General features: G+C 35.2%; 1 pseudogene; it reads right to left on the minus strand.

Annotated features, from left to right (window-relative positions):
* Positions 1-1,250: 1,250 nt before the first annotated feature.
* LOC130939118 (uncharacterized) lies at positions 1,251-4,936 on the minus strand (annotated as a pseudogene).
* Between the last annotated feature and the right edge of the window lie 16,898 nt (positions 4,937-21,834).

Below are 21,834 nucleotides of genomic sequence, written 5' to 3' on the forward strand. Positions count from 1 at the left end.
CTAACATAACTTTTTCAAATAATATTAGTGTCAACGAATAAAAAATTATAAGATATTAAGATTCCTAATAAATCATAAGTATTTTAAACACGGCTAATTTTCATCATTTCCTAAAAAAAAAGAAAAAAATTTAGTGACTAACATTGATAACAAAAAAATATTAACCTATACCATATTTCATATGTTCAAATGTACAAGAGTAAGGACTGGGTATGAAAATTTATTATGAAAAATTCTATAAAAAAATTAATTATAAGATTATATTGACTAAAACCAAAAAGTAAAGAGAGAATAATGCAGATCCCTTCTTGAAATAGAAAGGAAACTTTTTTGAATGAGTAAAGTATATTTTTTATTTTTAATATTTGTGGTTTCTTAAAAAAAGTAATATTATACATTTAAATTTTTTTGTTAATTAAGTCTAATTAAGTTGGTTTAAAATAACAAAAATTAATTATGGCTAGTATTATTCCAAATCTTATTATTTAATTTGGGTGAATTTGATTTATAAAAATATTTGGATGCGTAGCATTACTCTTTTTAAAAATATCCATAAGCCATATTATTTAATTTCATTAGTTTTGTCACTAATATTTACCATTTGCGTCAAAATTATTCCAAGGTTTTAGTTTTATCCTTAACATCTTATATGGAGTTAATATCTAAGAATAATTTTGACATAAATTAAAAATATTAAAGACAAAATTAAATATAACTAAATGTTAGAGATATTTTTAAAAAAGAATGCAATTAAAAATAAAAAATATGATTTATTCTTTTTTTTTAAATGTTGAAAATTGGATCATATATTTTTGAAGGAAAATTTTTGTTCTATGGGCTGATCGCCCAAACAAGTATCGAACTAAAATATTTTGATGCTAATCCAAAAAAGTGGGAGAAAGAAGTTCGGAAAAAAACACCTTAAAAACGAATCCTTGATTTTTTTTTTTCAAGGCAAAAAGACTACAAGAAAGCAAGAATTTACGAAGACCTATATCTTCTTTCATTTATTTGCCTATTTATTTTTGTTTAACATGCTAAAAAAGAGTTTTTAACTTAAATTCTTTAACGTGAGGTGACATGCTATTTCTTTTACATATTTTTTCTCTAAATAAAAGACCTTAATTATAGAAATAATTAAAAAGACAATTATAATAACAAAAATACATGATAATTAATTTGATCATTTATTTTAAGTGTATAAATAATATTTTTGAATCAGAATATCAAAGGATTTTCGTATTAGGTACTTATAGTTATATGTATTGCCTATTTCTCTGTTGTTCTACACGTATAACATAGTCATAAATGTCATTACATGTTGATTAAAGAAAAATAAAGGAGAGATTTTGTGTGCAGTCATGGAGACATGGTAAGGTTGCTATTCTTGATGGAGAAATTCATCTGACGGAGAACGATGAATTTGCATACCAACGAGGATCCCCGGATGCATCTTCATATCAACGATGGTAAAAACTTTAAGCTGTTTTTCTTTTACTAACTTGCAATGCAAGCAAACATCATAATCATATATACACCAAAATTTTATGTAGGCATTGCATTCATCAATTCAGCTCCTTAGGGACCTAAAAGATCAGTTTCTATGCCTAAACAATTTCAATGTAAATATGATATATCATAGGACTCAATCGCATCGTTTGATCCATGTTGTCAATTCTATTTAGTGGAATAAGGTTTTCTTGTTTTTGTTGAATTTGTTCTCTTAGCATTTGTTATTTATATTGTTTTACATCATAGTTTTGGACCTCTGGGTGAAAAAAGGTTGCCACAGAATTATTTACCCTAATACTAGGAGAAAGTAATGACCTGTTATAATCTTTACCCTTCACTAAACTTGATTATTGTAAGTATAAAGAGATGATAGAAACATTGAGAGTTAAGAATCAAGTTTTAACAAATTGAATGACCATAGGAGTTATTCTACAGCAAGGACAACCTGAATTTGCCCTTCATATAAGTTCAGCCAAAATTTCATATACATATATTTGTCAAGACAAAAAGCTTTATTTGAAACAGTTTACAATTACATTTATACAAGCACGGAAATAACCAAGGTCAAAATACCCTGATTCTATCAATGACAAGAAATTTATGCTTCACTGGTTCTCTTGCAATGAGAGCAGTAGAAACTATTAAAGTGGAATTTGATTAGAGTCAAGCTCTTTTGGGTGCATTGACATGATACACAAACCATAAGGCAGAAAGAAATATACAGCTAAGAACACAAGAACACCGAGATCAGCCTCTTCGCCAACGGCCGGCCGGCGAGGACTGATCCAGTATATCTGGATTGCACACCATAGGCAGTACAAGGAAGCTACTGACAGGATAAGTAGCATTGATTGGTATGACTTGTTCTTTATGGAGTTTGTGGCATTTGCTCTGCTTGCCAATTGAATACGGAGAATATATGTTAAGACCAAGCTATTTAAGCAAATTTTGGAAGTTAAGACAATAAAAAACAAAGATGGAGACATATAAATGTTTTTAGAGTGACGGTTAAAAATTATTTTCTGTTTCTTATTCTAACTAAAAGAAAGCGTAATGGTACAAAGGAAAGTTGCAAAAGTGAGAACCTGTTGAGGTAGAAAAAGCCGCCAATTAAGGAAGCACATAAGATGGAGACTACAATAACTGCATCTGGGTAGTTTGGTGCCCTACTTTCCCACCAGCCAGTGCTCAAAATCCAAGTATAGGTTGCTGTTTTCCCATTCTCCTATATATGATTTTGAAGATAATTAATATAATAATATTTGTTCAATCTCAATCACCAAGGGGCATAAAGAGTAATTAATGTTTGAATTTTTCATGGTGGGCTTCTATTATTGATTGCTGGTTTTTGTCATTGTCAAATAATGTTTAAGTTTTATATGCTTGTAAGCTCATGAAATAATTGAGTGATCTATTTTGAGTTTTAGATGTCAATGTATCATTTGGCTTTGAAGCCTAATCAGATAAAATAATCGTGTAGGATTCTTATGATCTGAGTTTTAATGGTTAAGACCTAATTGCTATATATACATATTATAAGGAAAAGATTTATACTGTCATCTAATTTTTTTGACAGCTAACAGATTAATCACGTATCACCTCTGAAAAAAATTAGACAGGACATGTGTTTTCGAATACCAACCTTCGTACAAAAGTGGAAACTCAAGTGCAGTCAACTTCACGTGAAATATCTAACGGTTTTTAGCTATCAACTTCACGTGAAGTCGACTGCACCCGAGTTTTCACCTCGTACAAATATTTTTCTTTAACCACTTAGAATCATGAGCTTTAGAGATATGTATATAGTTATCTTTTACAATTTTATTTGGTGTTGCAAATATTTGATAATAAATCCGTATATCTATTAATTAATAATATGAATTATAACAATGAATTGATTTATGTCACCATTTCCTTTTAACTTTCCAAATTGGTTCAATATTCTCAGTCACTTTGGCCATCATCATGTACTCTGACTAGTGTCTTGAAATATTTCTAAGCATGCTGTTGGAAACACTAAATGAAATAGTAGAAGAGTAGATGCTTGTAATGTTATGACATCCTTTAAAATAATTAATTATTCTTCCTAGTTTTATAGCATACTGACGTAACTACGTAATCTTGCTGCTTTAGACACATCTTGCTTCTACTAGGTACAAGATGCATGATCAATTTAGCAGATGTCTCTTTCATATACGTAGAGATTAAATAATTACGCAATTTTGATATAATATTGTTTCTGTATAATTTTTTTTAGGGGGGTTATACCAAGTATTAGACTCACTTTCTTATTATATATCCTTGGCTTGTAATGTGATTTTGATTCAAGTAGAGACAGAATATATATTTTTCTTAATATGTAGCTATGCATATGTTCTCATTTCAATAAAATTCCTACATTAATCGCTTTATGTAGCTGTCAAGGATCTAAGTAGTTAGAGACATCTTTTCGGGTGGAGGAGAGTGAACTAAAGAATAGGCCAAAGTTGAGTGACAATGGTATTCAACCCAGAAATAAAGCAATTCCTGCTGTATATGACAGGCTTTATACCTCCGAAGCCTAAGCCAAAGCTTTGGGTCGAGATTTTCGTACAACTATCTCTTTTAAAAAGCTTAAGTTATATCCATAAAATCAGTCTAAATAGTTTAAATTTATTTTTTTTAGTGACAATTAATAAACGCTAAATAAAATAAGTTTGAGTTATTTGGGTTGATCTTTTTGTCTCTCAAACGTTAAAATATGGACAATTAATGATGTTTAGAGAAAAGAATAATTACCTCAAAGAGATGATCTAGGAAGAAGTGGGTGAAAGAAGCAGCTGAAATCAACAAAAAGCATTGCATCCTTGTGAGGGGAACCTGCTACAAAGTAAGAAACATCATCATAAACTCAAATCACTATTCACCTCAATCCTCATCACTTGGTAGAACTAGAGAGTGACTGACCCTTGAAACAGAATCAAGAAGGTGATTGTGAACAAGATAAGATGACACCCTGGAGTAGAGAACACAAAGAGGGAGTCCCAATATAACAACATAGAACAAAGGATGGTGGATGAGAGTGGCCATGGCAGATCCAACAGCATCAGCAGGTCCACCAAAGAGTGACCCAAGCCACTCCGAGAAAGAACCGATGTCCGGTCCGAAGAAGGCGTTGATGGTGTATGTGAGTGTGTGGTGAGGGCTGAATCTTCCATTGGAGACAGTGTTAGAGCCAAGCCAGAACCCATGGCATACATCATGTGAGCACCAGGGCCTGGCATCTCAACAACAACAAGAACAAAATCAGAAAATTAAACAGATCTATTTAGATCTCGATGTTAGTTAGGTACATACATAAGCTTGTTCTTTTGCTGTTTGCTGAATTGAGTAAAGTAGTTAATCTGAAAAGGGTAATCTAAACTACTGCGTCATCAGTTAATGTTGGATTGTTCACTGTTGTTATTACTTATTACCGGTTTCAGTTGCTTGGAAATTTAGTTTCTACTTCCATGTAAGGCAAAAAATGATAGTAGTTACTCCTAAGTGTTTTTTTGTGAACCACCACGTTATCCAAAAATAGAAATTAGTTCATGTATAAATTAAAAGAAAGATTGTCAACAACTCAGTTATTATCACACATTTTCAATTTTTTTTAATTCTTTCTAATGTACTTTTTTCTTTTAAATGAAAGAATAATTCAACAAGCAATTATTTAAAATATATTTTCAGGTTTCTGATTATAAAATTTGTTACGATTGTAAAATTGATAAATACTAATTAAATTCTTTTTCTTTTTTGCTATTTAATTTTTAAAATAAGGATACCTAACTAATGTTTTGTTTCTTAATTAAAAAAATTAAAATAAAAAATAATACTCTCAAATATTATAATATCCAATATTGTACCATTTAGTGTTTATAAAATTTAAATTATATTAGATAAACATATAATATTATAATTTTTTTAAAAATAACCAATTAATAAAATAAATGATGATAAACATTATATTTGGTTAGGTTAAAAGTTCAATTTGTATTTAATCCCTATACTAGTGTAGCAGGCCCAAAAATTATTTGTGTAGCCTAAACAATAAAAAAACCAAGTGTCTGAATCATAGCTATTTGGACCAAACTCATAGTCCAACACATTGCCTTCATGAAAAAGGAAAAAAAATCTTGTTGCTGGTAAAACTTTATTAATTCGGGTAAAGTACAGAGAAAAAATAGGGAGTTTATCTTTCGATCAAATATCGAAGAAGAAAGAAGAAAAAGCAAAATTTTAAAGGTAATGTCAACTTAATGGAGCCAAAATTAAAATGCTTAAATCAAATATAATCAGAAAAAAAAAAGGTAAAAGGTTTTCATTATCATGCAAGTTAATTATTTGTTGAATTCAATTTCTTTCTGTACATGCATTTCGGGTAACAAAAAGAAAGTGGATACTACTTTCTTTTAGTGTAAATCAATGGTTGACATTTAAATTTGGAGTTAAAGCATAAGATTAAAAGTTTGGATTTAGCAAACTCATCGAGGAACCCAAATCAATGAAGTTGTTGCTGCTCATCTCTCTTCTGCGCAGTTTAACTCTGATCTTAATCCCTGATTTTTTGATCTGATTTATGAAAAAAAGAAAAAGACTTCATTTAGTTCAAGGTTCAATGTGTTAACTCAGTTCAATAAAACCTAGCCTTGGCAACCTTATTCCATACAAAAAGAAAAAATCAACTTCAGTTTGCTCGAGGAGAGAGAATCCAAATTCTAATTTCAGAGAATTCTCACAACTCAAAGTTTGAAGTCTTGGAAGCATTGCACCTACACTAAAGAAAGCATTTCATCAAGATGAAAAGCTACATTTGAGAACTCAGAAACGGGTCAAACTTATAGCTTTTGAGCTGTTCTACATCATCTCCTTCATAGTTGATCATTAAATATTCAGTTTCTATATTTCATCTTTCGTTATTTTACTTCAATGAAAAAGCCATATATGTGAGGCATAAAGAAAAAATCATTGAGAGAAAAGGCAAAGAGAGGTAACTTAGAGAGAAAAGTCAAGATTTATGTCATATCTCTTTTGATTGTATTTCTGTTTTGTATCTTGTATCTTGTATCTGAATAGAAGTACAGTTTTATTTTCTGATTTGAGGATTAATTGGTCAATTTTAAAAGAAAGCCATAGATTCAACTCCCTTTCTCTAAGCCATAAAGAACCTTCAATTGGTATCAAGAGTTAGGTCTCAAGAATCAAGCTTCATAGCTTGGAAAAAAGATCCAATAGCAAATAACATGGGTGCAAATACTGTGGCTTACACGTTCACTGAGCGTCATCCAATAATAGGCCACATTTTTTTAATTGCAAGAATTACACATACTGGAAGGAAAGGATGTGAATCTTTGTGTAATCCATTGACTATATATATGAAAGATCATTGTAAATGGTCCTCAAATTTCAACCAAGACAAGTGCTGAAGGAGTGGTGACTCCAAAAGAAGAAGCCGAATGGAACGAAAAAGACAAAAAGAAAGTGGAGTTAAATGCCAAAGCCATCAACATGATATACTGTGCTATCAGATCGGAAGCTATCTAGATGCAAGATGAAAAAGAGATTTGAGATAAACTCCAAGTCCTCACGAAGGTACCAAACAAGTAAAAAAAACTAGGATAGATATGTTGCGAAAATAATATGAAATGTTTTCCATGAAGGAAGGAGAAACCATTGATGAGATGTTCGAGATATTCTCGATCATCATAAATAGCTTGGGTGCTATGGGAGTGACCCACACTAAACAAATATTTTTGAAGAAAGTACTTAAAAGTCTCATAAAAGAGTGGAAACAAGGCAACTATGATAGCCAAGAGCAATAATCTGAGTCCACTAACATATGATGAGTTGAGAGGAAAATTACTTGCATATGAAACTACACATATCAACCAAGACACAAAAAGAAAAGGAGTGGTCCTAAAATCAAAAGTTGAGTCATTGTAAGATGATTCCAATGATAGTTTTTCAGATAATAAAATTGTATTTTTTGCTAGGAGGTTTAGAATACTAATGAGAGGCAAAGAAAAAAGCAAAGGTTCAAGTTCAAAAGAGCACAAAAGGGATTTTAGCAAGGTCATATGCCATCACTGCAAAGAAGTTGGTCACTTCAAGTATGATTATCCTAAACTCAAAAAGGAGGACAAAATAATAAAAAAAAAAGACAAAAAGCAAGTGCTAATGGTATCATGGAAAGATCTTGAGAATGACTTCGATGATGAAGAAAAATTTGAATACGATGCTCAGATGTGCTTCATGTTTAACCAAGTATGATTGGAAGGGGTAAACTATTTTGATTTATCCAATGAAAACTTATATTTGATGATTGATGACTTAATTACTCATGTTAAAAATATTTAAGAAAAATATAATAAATGCACAGCTAAAAATGATGCCTTAAGAATAGAAAATGATTTTCTAAAATAAAAGAAAATAATTTTCTAAAAGAAAAGGCGAAGGAAACCAAAAAGTGTTTCTGAGTTAGTTGAAGAAAATAGATTTTTTAAGTCTAAAATTAAAAAGTTTAAAGGTAAATGTTTGGTCAATGATTCACTTGATCTTATTGCAAAAAATGATAGATTACATAAGGCGATTAGAGGTCTAAATCATGATTTAGCTGAATTTACACAAAATTTCAACAACTTAGATAAATCGCTAGCTAATCAAAAACCATTGTTTGAAAAATCTAATTGAGATTATGTTACCAAAATGATGTAGTTTTTGAAAAATTATTTATTAAAACCAAGGCATCAACCTCAAGAATCAAACCCTCATTTGAAAAATTTGATTTGAGTTACTTTAATGAAAGTGATGCAGCTTTTGAAAGATCACTTATTCAGACTGAAGCATCAACTTCAAGAACCAAAAAATTACAAACATTAAATCACTATAAAAATATGCAAAAGAAAATTATTGTCACAATTACAAAAAAGATGGTCATTCATCTTATCAATGTTTTATTGTTGAAAGAAAAGTAGGAAACAAAGTATATAAAGTGGTAAATGACTTCAATGCACTTAGGCAATTAAGGTGGATTAACATCAAAAGATACAAATTTATTTGGATACCTAAGATCTTTTGAAGTTTTGTGCAGATTTGCCTTGCATCCATAAAAAAAAGACATGTGGTATCTAAATAGTGGATGTTCAAAGCATATGATCGAAAGTCTACGTTCTTCATCAAAATCAACAAGTATGATGGAAGTTGCATAACTTTCGGTGATGGTGGAAAGGGTAAGATTATTTCTGTTAGAAAAGTGGATAAGAATTTCTCTACTTTCATAGACAATATTTTCTTGGTTGATAGATTGAAACATAATCTTCTTAGTATTAGTCAATTTTGTGATTTGGAATATTAGCTCACTTCAAAAAGGCTGAATGCTTGATCATAAATAAAATTTTAGGTCATATTTTGTTTGTTACAAAAAGGTACGATAATGTATATGGTCTCACTTTAGAGGAACTTAGAGATCAAAATGTAACTTGCTTTATCACCATAGATTCTAAAAAATACTTATGGCATAAGAGATTAGGACATGCAAGCATGGTTTAAATCTCCAAGTTTGTAAAAAATAAAAATTAGTTAGGGGTCTTCCTAAAATTAAATTTGACAAAGACATTACTTGTGATACTTGTCAAATGGGTAAACAAACCAAATGTTCTTTCAAGTTAAAGGAAGATATCTCAACTAAAAGACCTTTGAACTTGTTACACATTGATCTTTTTTATTCCACTAGGACTCAAAGTCTAGGAAGAAAATACTATGGTTTGGTTGTGGTTGATGACTATTGATGAGCGGATAATTTATACGCTTTTTGGCATTATTTTTACATAGTTTTTAGTATGTTTTATTCACTTTTTACTATATTTTTATTAGTTTTTATGCAAAAATCATATTTTTGGACTTTACTATGAGTTTGTGTGTTTTTTTGTGATTTCAGGTATTTTCTGGCTGAAATTGAGGACCTGAGCAAAAATCTGATTTAGAGGCTAGAAAAGGACTACATATGCTGATGGATTCTGACCCTCCTTCACGCGAAATGGATTTTTTGGAGCTACAGAAGTCCAATTAGTGCGCTCTTAATTGAGTTGGAAAGTAGACATCTTGGGCTTTCCAGCAATATATAATAGTCCATAATTTTCTTGAGTTGAGATCACGCAAACTGGCGTTTAACGCCAACTTTCTACCCTATTATGACGTTAAACGTCAGAACTGCATAAAAGCTGGAGTTAAACACCCAAACTGGCACAAAAGCTGGAGTTAAATGCCAGGAATAGCCTCTATACGTGAAAGCTTCAATGCTCAGTCCAAACACACACCAAGTGGGCCCCGAAAGTGGATTTTTGCACTATCTATCTTAGTTTACCCATTTTCTGTAAACCTAGGTTACTAGTTTTGTATAAAAACTACTTTTAGAGATTCATTTTGTACCTCATGACATTTTACATCTGACTTTGTATCTTCTACAGCATGAGTCTCTAAACCCCATGGTTGGGGGTGAGGAGCTCTGCTGTGTCTTGATGGATTAATGCAATTATTTCTGTTTTCTATTCAATCACGCTTGTTTCTATTCTAAGATATTCATTCGCACTTCAACATGATAAATGTGATGAACCGTGACACTCATCACCATTCTCAACTTATGAACGCGTGCTTGACAACCACTTCCATTCTACCTTAGATTGAATGTGTATCTCTTGGGTTCCTGGTTCACGAGTTTGATTCCCTCTCCTGACAATAGAGTGTTCAATTCCGTGAAACCAGAGTCTTCGTGGTATAAGCTAGAATCAATTGGCAGCACTCTTGAGATCCGGAAAGTCTAAACCTTGTCTGTGGTATTCCGAGTAGGATCTGGGAAGGGGTGACTGTGACGAGCTTCAAACTCACAAATGTTGAGCGCAGTGACAGTGTGCAAAAGGATCAATGGATCCTATTTCGGCACGAGTGAGAACCGACAGATGATTAGCCATACAGGAAATCGTAGAGGACCATTTTCACTGAGAGGATGGATGGTAACCATTGACAATGGTGATCCACCAACATACAGCTTGCCATGGAAGGAACCTTGCGTGCGTGAAGAAGACAACAGAAGGAAAGCAGAGATTCAGAAAACAGAGCATCTCCAGAACCTCAACCTATTCCTCATTATTGAATCACGAGTACTTTTTATTTCATGTTATTCATTCTTCATAAACAAAAATCATCTTTATCATTAATCTCCTGACTAAGAGTTACAAGATAACCATAGCTTGCTTCAAGCCGGCAATCTCCGTGGGATCGACCCTTACTCACGTAAGGTATTACTTGGACGACCCAGTGCACTTGCTGGTCAGCTATACAAAGTTGTGTATCACGATTTTGTGTACCAAGTTTTTGGCGCCGTTGTCGGGGATTGTTCGAGTTTGAACAACTGACGGTCTATCTTGTTACTTAGATTAGGAAAAATTTATCTTTTTGAGTCACTAGGATTGCATCTTATATTATTCCTTTCAAAAATCTTTCAAAAATATTATTTTTTTTCATTAATTTTTTATTTTTCTTTGAGTCTTTTGTTTGAGTCTAGTTTCATATTTTATGTTTGATGTCAATCGCATGTTTTTAATTTCCTTCATAATTTTCGAATTGCATGGTCTTATTTTTCTTCATAATTTTCATTACTTGTTCTTGTTTATTTTTCTTGTTTGATCTTTAGTTTTTCTTGCTTTGTGTCTTTTCTTGTTTTTATTGTGATTTTCAAAAAGTTCAAAAAGATTTTTCAAGAAAATACTTTTTCTTTCATAACTCAGTTGGTTAGAGCGTTGGCTTATGTTTTTGGTATCTTCTTTTCAAAAATAATTTTTCTTTGATTAAATCTTGTGTCAAAATTTAAGTTTGGTGTTCTCTTGTTAATTTTTCTTTAGTTTTCAAAAATTTTATTTTGGTTTTCTAAAAATTTTAAGTTTGGTGTTCTTTCTTTATGTTCTTGAGTTCTTTGAGTCTTTGAATTTTGTTCTTGTTGTTCTTGTAAGTCTTCAAAGTGTTCTTGAGCCTTCCTTGTATTTTGATCTTAAAATTTTTAAGTTTGATGTTCCTTGGTGTTTTCCCTCCAAATCTTCGAAAACAAGGAGCATTAGATCTAAAAATTTTAAGTCTTGTGTCTTTTGTGTGTTTTTCTTTTTCATCATAAAATTAAAAAAAAATAAAAAATAAAAAAATATATCTTCCCTAACTAATTTTAAGCAAAAATTTCAAAAATTTTAATAAAAATTTCAGATTTCAATTTCAAATTTTATCTTATCATATCTTAGTTGTCAAGTTTTCAAAAAAATCATATCTTTTTCAAATCTTCTCTTTTATTTGTTTTTCTTACAAATATCTCTAATTTTAAGACATATCTTTTTCAAAACTTCCTAACCACTTTCTCTCTCTTCTTTTTTTTTTGAAAATCCTTATCCCATTTTTTAAAATCTTTTTAATTAATTAATTATTTTAGTTTTGAATTTTCCTTTATTTATTTTTCTAATTTTCAAATTTTTTATTTTATTTTTCATTTATTCTATTTTACCTTATTTTAATATCGGTATTTAAAAAAAATTCATATCATCTCCCTTTCTCCATCATGGACCTAAGTGAAAATAAACAATCCAGAAGGACTCTGGGGTCATATGCTAACCCCACTACTGCTTCATATGGGAGTAGTATCTGTATACCCTCCATCAAGGCCAGCAGTTTTGAGTTAAATCCTCAACTCATTATCATGGTGCAGCAAAATTGCCAGTATTCCGGTCTTCCACAGGAAGAACCTACTGAGTTTCTGGCATAGTTCTTATAAATTGCTGACACAGTACATGATAAGGAAGTAGATCAGGATGTCTACAGATTATTACTGTTTCCATTTGCCGTAAAAGATCAAGCTAAGAGGTGGTTAAATAACCAACCCAAAGCAAGCATACAAACATGGAAACAGTTATCAGACAAATTCCTGAATCAATATTTCCCTCCAAAAAGGATGACACAGCTAAGGTTGGACATCCAAGGCTTTAAACAAGAGGATAATGAACTTTTTTATGATACCTGGGAGAGGTACAGAGAGATGCTAAGGAAATGTCCCTCTGAAATGTTTCAGAATGGGTACAGTTAGACATCTTCTACTATGGGCTTACAGAAAAGGCCCAGCTATCCCTAGACCACTCTGCTGGTGGATCTATACACATGAGGAAGACTATTGAAGAGGCTCAAGAGCTTATAGATATGGTTGCAAGAAATCAGCATCTGTACTTAAGTAATGAGTCCTCCATGAAAGAAGAAGCTAAGACAGTATCCACTGAACTTAGTCCTCTAGAACAAGTTGCTGAACTCAATCAACAACTATTTTCCATAACAAAACAATTATCAGAATTCAAGGAGACCCTACAAGAAACCAAATATGCTAACCAGAGTATGGAAAAATAATTGAATCAGACAAAACAGCAGTTATCCAAACAAATAACAGAAGAATGCCAAGCTGTTCAATTAAGGAATGGGAAGACATTAAATGTCTCAACTCAAGGTAGCAAAAAGTCAAGGAAGGAACAACTAATAGAGTATGAGCAGACCACTGCACAAAATCTCTCTGAGGATAGTAAGAGCCCAGAGAGGAATAATTCTAGCGTTCAAACGCCAGAAAAATGTGAAAAGTTGGCGTTAAACGCCCAGTGGATGCCCAATTTTGGCGTTCAAATGCCGGAAAAGGGTGGGAATCTGGCGTTAAACGCCCATTCAACCCCCAATCCTGGCGTTCAAATGCCAATAAGGGATCAGACACCCACAAGTGCTGATAGTAACCCCCTCAAGAAGGCTTCTCCAACCACCTCTATAGGAAATAAGCCTACAGCAACTAAGGTTGAAGAATATAAAGCCAATATGCCTTATCCTCAGAAACTCCACCAAGCAGAACAGGATAAACAATTTGCCCGCTTTGCAGACTCTCTCAGGACTCTCGAAATCAAGATTCCATTTGTAAAGGCATTTGAGCAGATACCCTCTTATGCTAAGCTCATGAAAGAGATCTTAAGTCATAAGAAGGATTGGAGGGAGATTGAAAAAGTCTTCCTCACTGAAGAATGCAGTGCAGTCATTTTAAAAAGCTTACCAGAGAAGCTTAAAGATCCTGGAAGCTTTATGATACTATGCACATTAGAGGGTACTTGTACTAAGACAGCTTTGTGTGATCTTGGGGCAAGTATCAACCTAATACCTGTATCCACTATCAGAAAGCTTGGTTTGATTGAAGAAGTCAAACTAACCCGAATGTGTCTCTAACTTACTGATGGCTCAATTAAAGTCCCATCAGGCATAATTGAGGACATGATTGTCAAGGTTGGGCCATTTGCTTTTCCCACTGACTTTGTAGTGCTGGAAATGGAGGAGCACAAGAGTGCAACTCTCATTCTAGGAAGACCTTTCCTAGCAACTGGACGAACCCTCATTGACATCCAAAAAGGGGAAGTAACCCTAAGAGTCAATGAGGATGAGTTTAAGTTGAATGTTGTCAAAGCTATGCAGCATCCAGACACATCAGAAGACTGCATGAGCGTTGATATTATTGACTCTCTGGTAGATGAGATCAATATGGCTGAGAGTCTCGAATCAGAGCTAGAGAACATCTTTAAAGATATTCAGCCTCATCTGGAGGAACCAGAGGAAATAAAAGAACCTCTGAAAACTCTTCAGGAAGAAGAGAAACCTCCTAAACCCGAGCTCAAACCACTACCACCATCCCTGAAATATGCATTTTTGGGAGAAGGTGACACTTTTCCTGTAATCATAAGCTCTGCTTTAGAGCCACAGGAAGAGAAAGTACTAATTCAGGTGCTAAGGACACACAAGACAACTCTTGGGTGGTCCATAAGTGATCTTAAGGGCATTAGCCCAGCCAGATGCATGCACAAGATCCTATTGGAGGATGATGCTAAGCCAGTGGTTCAACCCCAGAGGTGGCTAAATCCAGCCATGAAGGAGGTGGTGCAGAAAGAGGTCACTAAATTACTAGAGGCTGGGATTATTTATCCTATTTCTGATAGCCCCTGGGTGAGCCCTGTCCAAGTCATTCCTAAGAAGGGAGGCATGACAGTTGTTCATAATGAAAAGAATGAACTGGTTCCTACAAGAATAGTTACAAGGTGGCGCATGTGTATTGATTACAGAAGGCTCAATACAGTGACCAGAAAGGATCATTTTTCTTTACCATTCATAGACCAGATGCTAGAGAGACTAGTAGGTCATGATTACTACTACTTTTTGGATGGCTATTCAGGTTACAACCAGATTGCAGTAGATCCCCAGGACTAAGAGAAAACAGCATTCACATGTCCATCTGGAGTATTTGCTTACAGAAGGATGCCTGTTGGTCTGTGCAATGCACCTGCAACCTTTCAGAGGTTCATGCTCTCTATCTTCTCTGATATGGAAGAGAAAATTATGGAAGTCTTCATGGATGACTTCTCAGTATTTGGAGACTCATTCACCTTCTGCCTTGACCATCTAGCACTTGTTCTAAAAAGGTGCCAAGAGACCAACCTGGTTTTAAACTGGGAGAAATGTCACTTTATGGTGACTGAAGGAATTGTCCTTGGGTACAAAATTTCAAACAAGGGAATAGAGGTGGATCAAGTTAAAGTAGAGGTAATTGAAAAATTATCACCACCTGCCAATGTTAAGGCAATCAGAACCTTTCTGGGGCATGCAGGATTCTATAGGAGGTTTATGAAGGATTTTTCAAAAATTGCAAAACCTCTGAGCAATATGCTAGTTGTTGATACACCCTTTGTGTTTGACACAGAGTGCCTTCAGGCGTTTGAGACTCTGAAAGCTAAGCTGGTCACATCACCAGTCATTTCTACACCAGACTGGACATTACCATTTGAACTAATGTGTGATGCCAGTGACCATTCTATTGGTGCAGTATTGGGACAGAGGCATGACAAGCTTCTGCATGTCATTTATTATGCTAGTCGTGTTTTAAATGACCCATAGAAGAATTACACAACCACAGAAAAAGAGTTGCTTGCCGTGGTTTTTGCCATTGACAAGTTCAGATCTTATTTAGTAGGATCAAAAGTGATTGTGTACACTGACCATGCTGCTCTAAAATATCTCCTCACAAAGCAGGATTCAAAACCCAGACTCATAAGATGGGTATTGCTACTGTAAGAGTTTGATATAGAAATAAGAGACAGAAAAGGGACAAAGAACCAAGTAGCTGATTACCTGTCCCAGATAGAACCAGTAGCAGAAGCGTCCCTCCCTCCTACTGAGATCTCTGAAACCTTTCCAGATGAGCAATTGTTTGCCATTCAGGAAGCTCTGTGGTTTACAAACATTGCAAACTATAGAGCTCAATAATGTCAAGCTATTGACAGTAAAGAATCGCTTATTGGGAGGCAACCCAATCTTATTTATCTATGTTAATTACTTTTTCATTTCATTTTTCATTGTTATTTCATGTTTTCTTTAGGTTGATGATCATGTGGAGTCATAAAAATAGCTGCAGAATTAAAGCAGAATCAAAACCAGCATCAAAAATAGCACACCCTGGAGGACAGACTTATTGGCGTTTAAACGCCAGTAAGAGTAGCAGAATGGGCGTTAAACGCCCAGTCTGGCACCAGTTCAGGCATTTAACACCAGAAAGAAGCAACAAGCTGGCGTTTAACGCCAGAACAAAGCACCAAGTTGGCGTTAAACACCAGAAAGGGAAGAAGAGTTGGCGTTAAACGCCAGAAACAGGCTACAATCTGGTGTTTAACGCCAGAATTGCACTCTAAGGGCGTTTTGCACGCCTAAATGGAGCATGGATGAGAAGTCCTTGACCCCTCAGGATCTGTGGACCCCACAGGATCCCCACCAACTGATGACGGGTCATCATATACCCTTTTTTTCAAGCTAATTTCACTTGTCTTATTAGTCTTTATGCACTTTCTTGCATCCTAAGTAAGTGATTTGGAGTGAAAATGCATAACTTCTTTAAATCAAACAACCACCATAAAATTAATGTTAACTCATGAGGTTTAAGCTGAATTTAATTGATTTTTAATTGATTTATAAGCCTTGTGAATTTAGTGATACTTTGAGTGGTTGTTTTGGTTTATTGTAGGTGAAGAAAGAAAGAAAAAAGGAAAGCATGGCTTAAGAAAGCGTGGCCCAAGAGAGAAAAAGTGTGGCGCATGGAAGGGAGGAAGCAAGCATTGCCCTCCACAAGGGCACACTGCCCTCAAGGAGGGCAACATAAGGAAGCAAACTTTGAGAGGGAACACTGCCCTGCCCTCCTCAAGGGCGGAGCACAAATTGGTGCCATGGATCAAAGAGAACAAAGATTCTGCCCTGCCCTCCTCAAGAGCAATATCGGGCCTTCATGGAAAATAAATCAAAGGAAAAAGCCTACCAATGCTTGCCACAAGGATTGAACACAGCACCATGAGGAAGCAAGGAACTAAGCCTCACTTTGGTGCCAAGAAAACCAAGGAAAAGAGGTAGCGTGCGCGTCACCCGAGTCTCGAACACAGAGCTTCAACTTTGGCACATTGCCCTGCCCTCCGCAAGGGCAGGGCAGCATTTTGTGATGCACACACGCGCACAAGACTGGCGCACCAAGGAGCTTCGACAGCAACATAGCGCACGCACGGGCAACAAATCTGGCGCACCAAAAATTTCTGCCCTGCCCTCCACAAGGGCAGGGCAGCATCCTGCAGCACCAACTCGCACACCACGCTCGCACCAAGGCCGCACGCATCAATTCCTGCCCTGCCCTTCACAAGGGCAGGGCAGCCTCCTGGAAGCAACTTTTCTTGGGCTGAAATTGGATTAAAAATCCAATAAAGTTCATTTCTTCACCAAATCAAAAGCCCATCCAAATTCCAAAATCCAAGAATAGAAAGTGTATAAATAGGAGTTAGTTTGATGTAATTAGGACCTTTTTTTCCTTTTGAGCTTTGAATCTTCAATTTTATTTTGGAACTTTTGAATTGTCTCTGAGAGACTTCACTGAGATTTCTGAGAACTAGGGAGGAGAATTGATCTCTCTTCTTCCTTGTTCTTGTTTGAGCATTTTTACTTTTCTTGTTTGAGTCTTGGGTGTTAAGAATTGAGAATTTGGATCTGGGAAGGCAATTGAGATCTAGACTTTGCTATCTAGTCTCTGGAGTCCTGAGATCACATCTTCCTTTTGGTTCTTCTGTGAACCTCTGCTGCAATTCAATTCCATTCTCTGTTTAAATTTTAAGTATTTCTAATTCATCTTCTGCTTTATTACTTGCTGCAATTTAATTTCCATTGCTTAAATTTTGAAATCCCAATCCTCAAATCCCTTTTTCATTATTGCAATTTATATTTCTTGCTCTTTAAGTTACTGTAATTTACATTTCTTGCATTTTAAGTTTCAATCATTTAATTTCTTGTTCTTTAAGATTCAGCTCTTTTACTTTCAGTTTTCTTTAATTTCTGCAATTCATCCCTCTCCCTTTACATTTCCTGTTGTTTAATTACTGTTGGATACAAAACACTCAACCAATACTTGATTCGCTTGACTAAATCAACCACTAAACTAAAATTGCTCAATCCTTCAATCCCTGTGGGATCGTCCTCACTCATGTGAGTTATTATTACTTGATGCGACCCGGTACACTTGCCGGTGAGTTTTGTGTTGGATCGTTTTCCACACATCAAGTTTTTGGCGCCGTTGCCGGGGATTGAAATAGATTGACAATGATTACGTGAAGTGGAGATCTAGATCAAGCACTTTTTCTTTATTTTTAACTAACACAGTAACTGTTTGAATTTTTACTCAAACTAACTAAAAATTCATTCTAGCAATAGATTGAAGTTTCATTGGTTTTCTGGATCTGTGTGTTTCTTATTGTGTGTTTGTATGTCAGGTACAGGAAGAGCTTCCCCTATTCTCTCTGAGCTTGACCAAAGAACTCTTCGAAGAATAAGAAGAGCTGAAAGAGAGAAGAACGTCATTGGAGAGGAAGAATCTGAGGAGGAATTCCAAGAAATGGAAGGAGATCCATCAAATCCCAATCAACCAGAAGGAGGGGCCAACAATAACCAACAACAAAGAAGAGTACTGGCTTCCTACACATTTGCAAATGCTAGACATTGTGGGAGTAGCATTCTTACCCCTAATGTCAATGCAAACAACTTTGAACTAAAGCCACAACTCATCACATTGGTCCAAAACAACTGCTCTTTTGGAGGAGGGCCATTGGAGGATCCGAATCAACATTTATCTACCTTCTTGAGGATTTGTGACACTGTCAAAACCAATGGTGTGCCTCCTGACAGTTACAAGTTGCTGCTCTTTCCATTCTCTCTCAGGGACAAGGCCACTCAATGGCTAGAAACATTTCCAAAGGAAAGCATCAACACTTGGGATGATTTGGTGAGTAAATTTCTTGCCAAATTTTATCCCCCTCAAAGGATCATAAGATTGAAGACTGAGGTGCAGACATTCACTCAAATGGAGGTTGAAAATTTATATGAAGCATGGGAAAGATATAAGGCACTACTGAGAAAATGTCCACCAGAGATGTTCACTGAGTGGGATAAGCTGCAGAACTTCTATGAAGGACTTACTCTGAAAGCTCAAGAAGCACTTGATCATTCAGCTGGAGGCTCATTACAACTCATGAAAACTACAGAGGAAGCTCAAAACCTCATTGATATGGTGGCTAACAACCAATATTTCTTTGCCCACCAAAGGAACGCCAACCATCACAAAGAAGAGGAGTAATGGAGTTGGAAGGAGTGGACTCAATTCTAGCTCAGAACAAGATGATGCAGCAGCAAATTCAACAACAGTTTGAGCAAATGGCCAAAAGAATTGATGGCCTGCAAGTAGCATCAGTGAGTGCCACAAGCCAACCATCAACCACATGGGTGCAAAATGAAGAAATCCAAGAGGAGCAACAACAAGAGCAAGTCCAATACATGCACAGCCAAAATCCCGAAACAAATGAAGTCTATGGTGATACCTACAATCCATCTTGGAAGAACCATCCCAACCTCAGATGGGAAGACAACCACAATCAAACTCAGCAACCATGGCAAAGAAACTCAAATAAAAACAATTGGAAAAACACAAACCACAACAACCAGCCAAACACTAACCAGAACACATACAGAAAACCACAAAACACTTACCCCAACTCAAACCATTATCCACCCAATAACCAACCAACTAACCAAAACACCTACCATCATCCATCAACACCCCAAAACCAACCCATCTCACAAGAATCTCAGAGGATTACTAATCTAGAGCTGCTCATGGAGAAAATGATGAAGAACCAAGAATTGATAACAAAGAACCAAGAAGCTTCCATGAAGAACTTAGAAAGGCAGATTGGACAAATCTCCAAGCAGATTTCTGTTGAAAAACCATCAAACTCACTACCAAGTGACACCATTCCTAATCCAAAGGAAGAATGCAAAGTCGTGCAATTAAGGAGTGGAAAGACATTGGTGGATGGCAACCAAGGAACAACCAAGAAACTTATGGAGAATGACAAAGAGCCAACAGAAAAAGATGGAGCTAACAACAAGGACATAACAAGCAAGAACGTCCCAGAAAAGCTCACAGAGGAGAACAACCAACCACAGAACTCAAAGAAGGGAAAGCAGATCATGGAAGAACCAAATCCAAAATAGCAGCAAGAGGAGAAGAGTCTTACACCCCCACTGCCTTATCCATAGAGATTCTAAAAAGAATCAAAGGATCAACATTTCTACAAATTTCTTGAGACTTTCAAGAAGCTGGAAATCAACATACCTTTGGCTGAGGCATTGGAGCAAATGCCTCTATATGCCAAATTCTTAAAGGAGCTCATCAACAAAAAAAGAAGTTGGAATGAGAAGGAGACTGTAATGCTTAGTGAAGAATGCAGCGCACTAATCAGAAAGGGGCTCCCTCCCAAGCTTGAAGATCCTGGAGGTTTCTTCCTACCCTGCACTATTGGAAGCTTATTCATCAACAAGGGGATGTGTGACTTAGGAGCAAGTATAAATCTAATCCCATCTTCTTTAGTGAAAAAGCTTGGCATAGAAGAGGTGAAACCAATACAGATGTCCTTGGAATTGGTGGACCAATCAGTGGTATATCCTAAAGGGTTGATTGAGAACCTTTTAGTTAAGATTGACAAGTTCATCTTTCCGGCAGACTTTGTGATCCTAGATTCAGCAGAGAATGGGAATGAATCCATAATACTTGGTCGACCATTTTTGGCCATTGCGAGAGCCATTGTAGACATAGAACAGGGAGAGCTAACCCTCAGGATGCATGAAGAGAGCATCACCTTAAAAGTGTCTCCAGAATCACAAAGTAAGGAAGAAACAAGCAAGACAAGTGACTATCTTCCAGGGCAAGCAATTAACAAAACAATAGAACAGAAGAGTGAGCAGGTACAAGGAGGGGAAGGAATTAAAAAAGAGGCCGGGATGATAAACAAAAAAAGAGGAATCACAACTCGAGTCATTGTCAAAGGAGACAGATCAACAAAGAAGAAAAAGAAGAAAAACAGGAAGAAGGCTTACAAAGGGTGGAAGAACAAAAAAATTCCAACTGAAGGATTTTCCAAAGGTGACAAAGTACAATTAGTCTATCAACAGCTGGGAACAGAAGATCATTACACAGTCAACCAAGTACTCTCTCTTGAGCACATTGAAATTGAGCATCAAGGCACACAGAGAAAGCTTACAGTGAGAGGGGACAAGTTGAGACATCACCAGCATCAACCACCTTAAAGGGAGTCCAATGTCAAGCTAGTGACAATAAAAGAGCGCTTCATGGGAGGCAACCCATGATTTAAGATTCCTGTCTTTTCTTTTAGTCAATAAGTCATGATTACCTAAGCATGATTTTGAACGTTCATATACATGCATACATTATATTGAAGCACATGTCAAACTTATGCAAAATCCTTTTGATGAAGCATATGGCCAAACATTAAGTTTGGTGTTTGCATGTGTAACAATGTTCAAAAGATCATTTCCTATTCATGGAATCAAAATCATACAGAGAGGGATCATGCATCATTATTTTATGTATATATATCAATTGTGAAAAATTTACTACATTGTTAAGTCATCTTCTCAATAAGAGATAAGTTTGGTGTTCACCAACCTTTAGCAATCCTAATTAAGAGACACAATTGATCATTTAAAAAAAAAAACACGAAAACATATCTCTTCTTTATTTCAATTCACTTACCAACGTATACATTCTTATCCTAAGGCCAGCTGCTTTGGTTTATTCAGGAAAAAAAGAGATTGAGACAAGAAAAAGGAGGG

This window comes from Arachis stenosperma, chromosome 1 (genome assembly GCF_014773155.1).
Source record: "Arachis stenosperma cultivar V10309 chromosome 1, arast.V10309.gnm1.PFL2, whole genome shotgun sequence".
Lineage (NCBI taxonomy): Eukaryota > Viridiplantae > Streptophyta > Magnoliopsida > Fabales > Fabaceae > Arachis > Arachis stenosperma.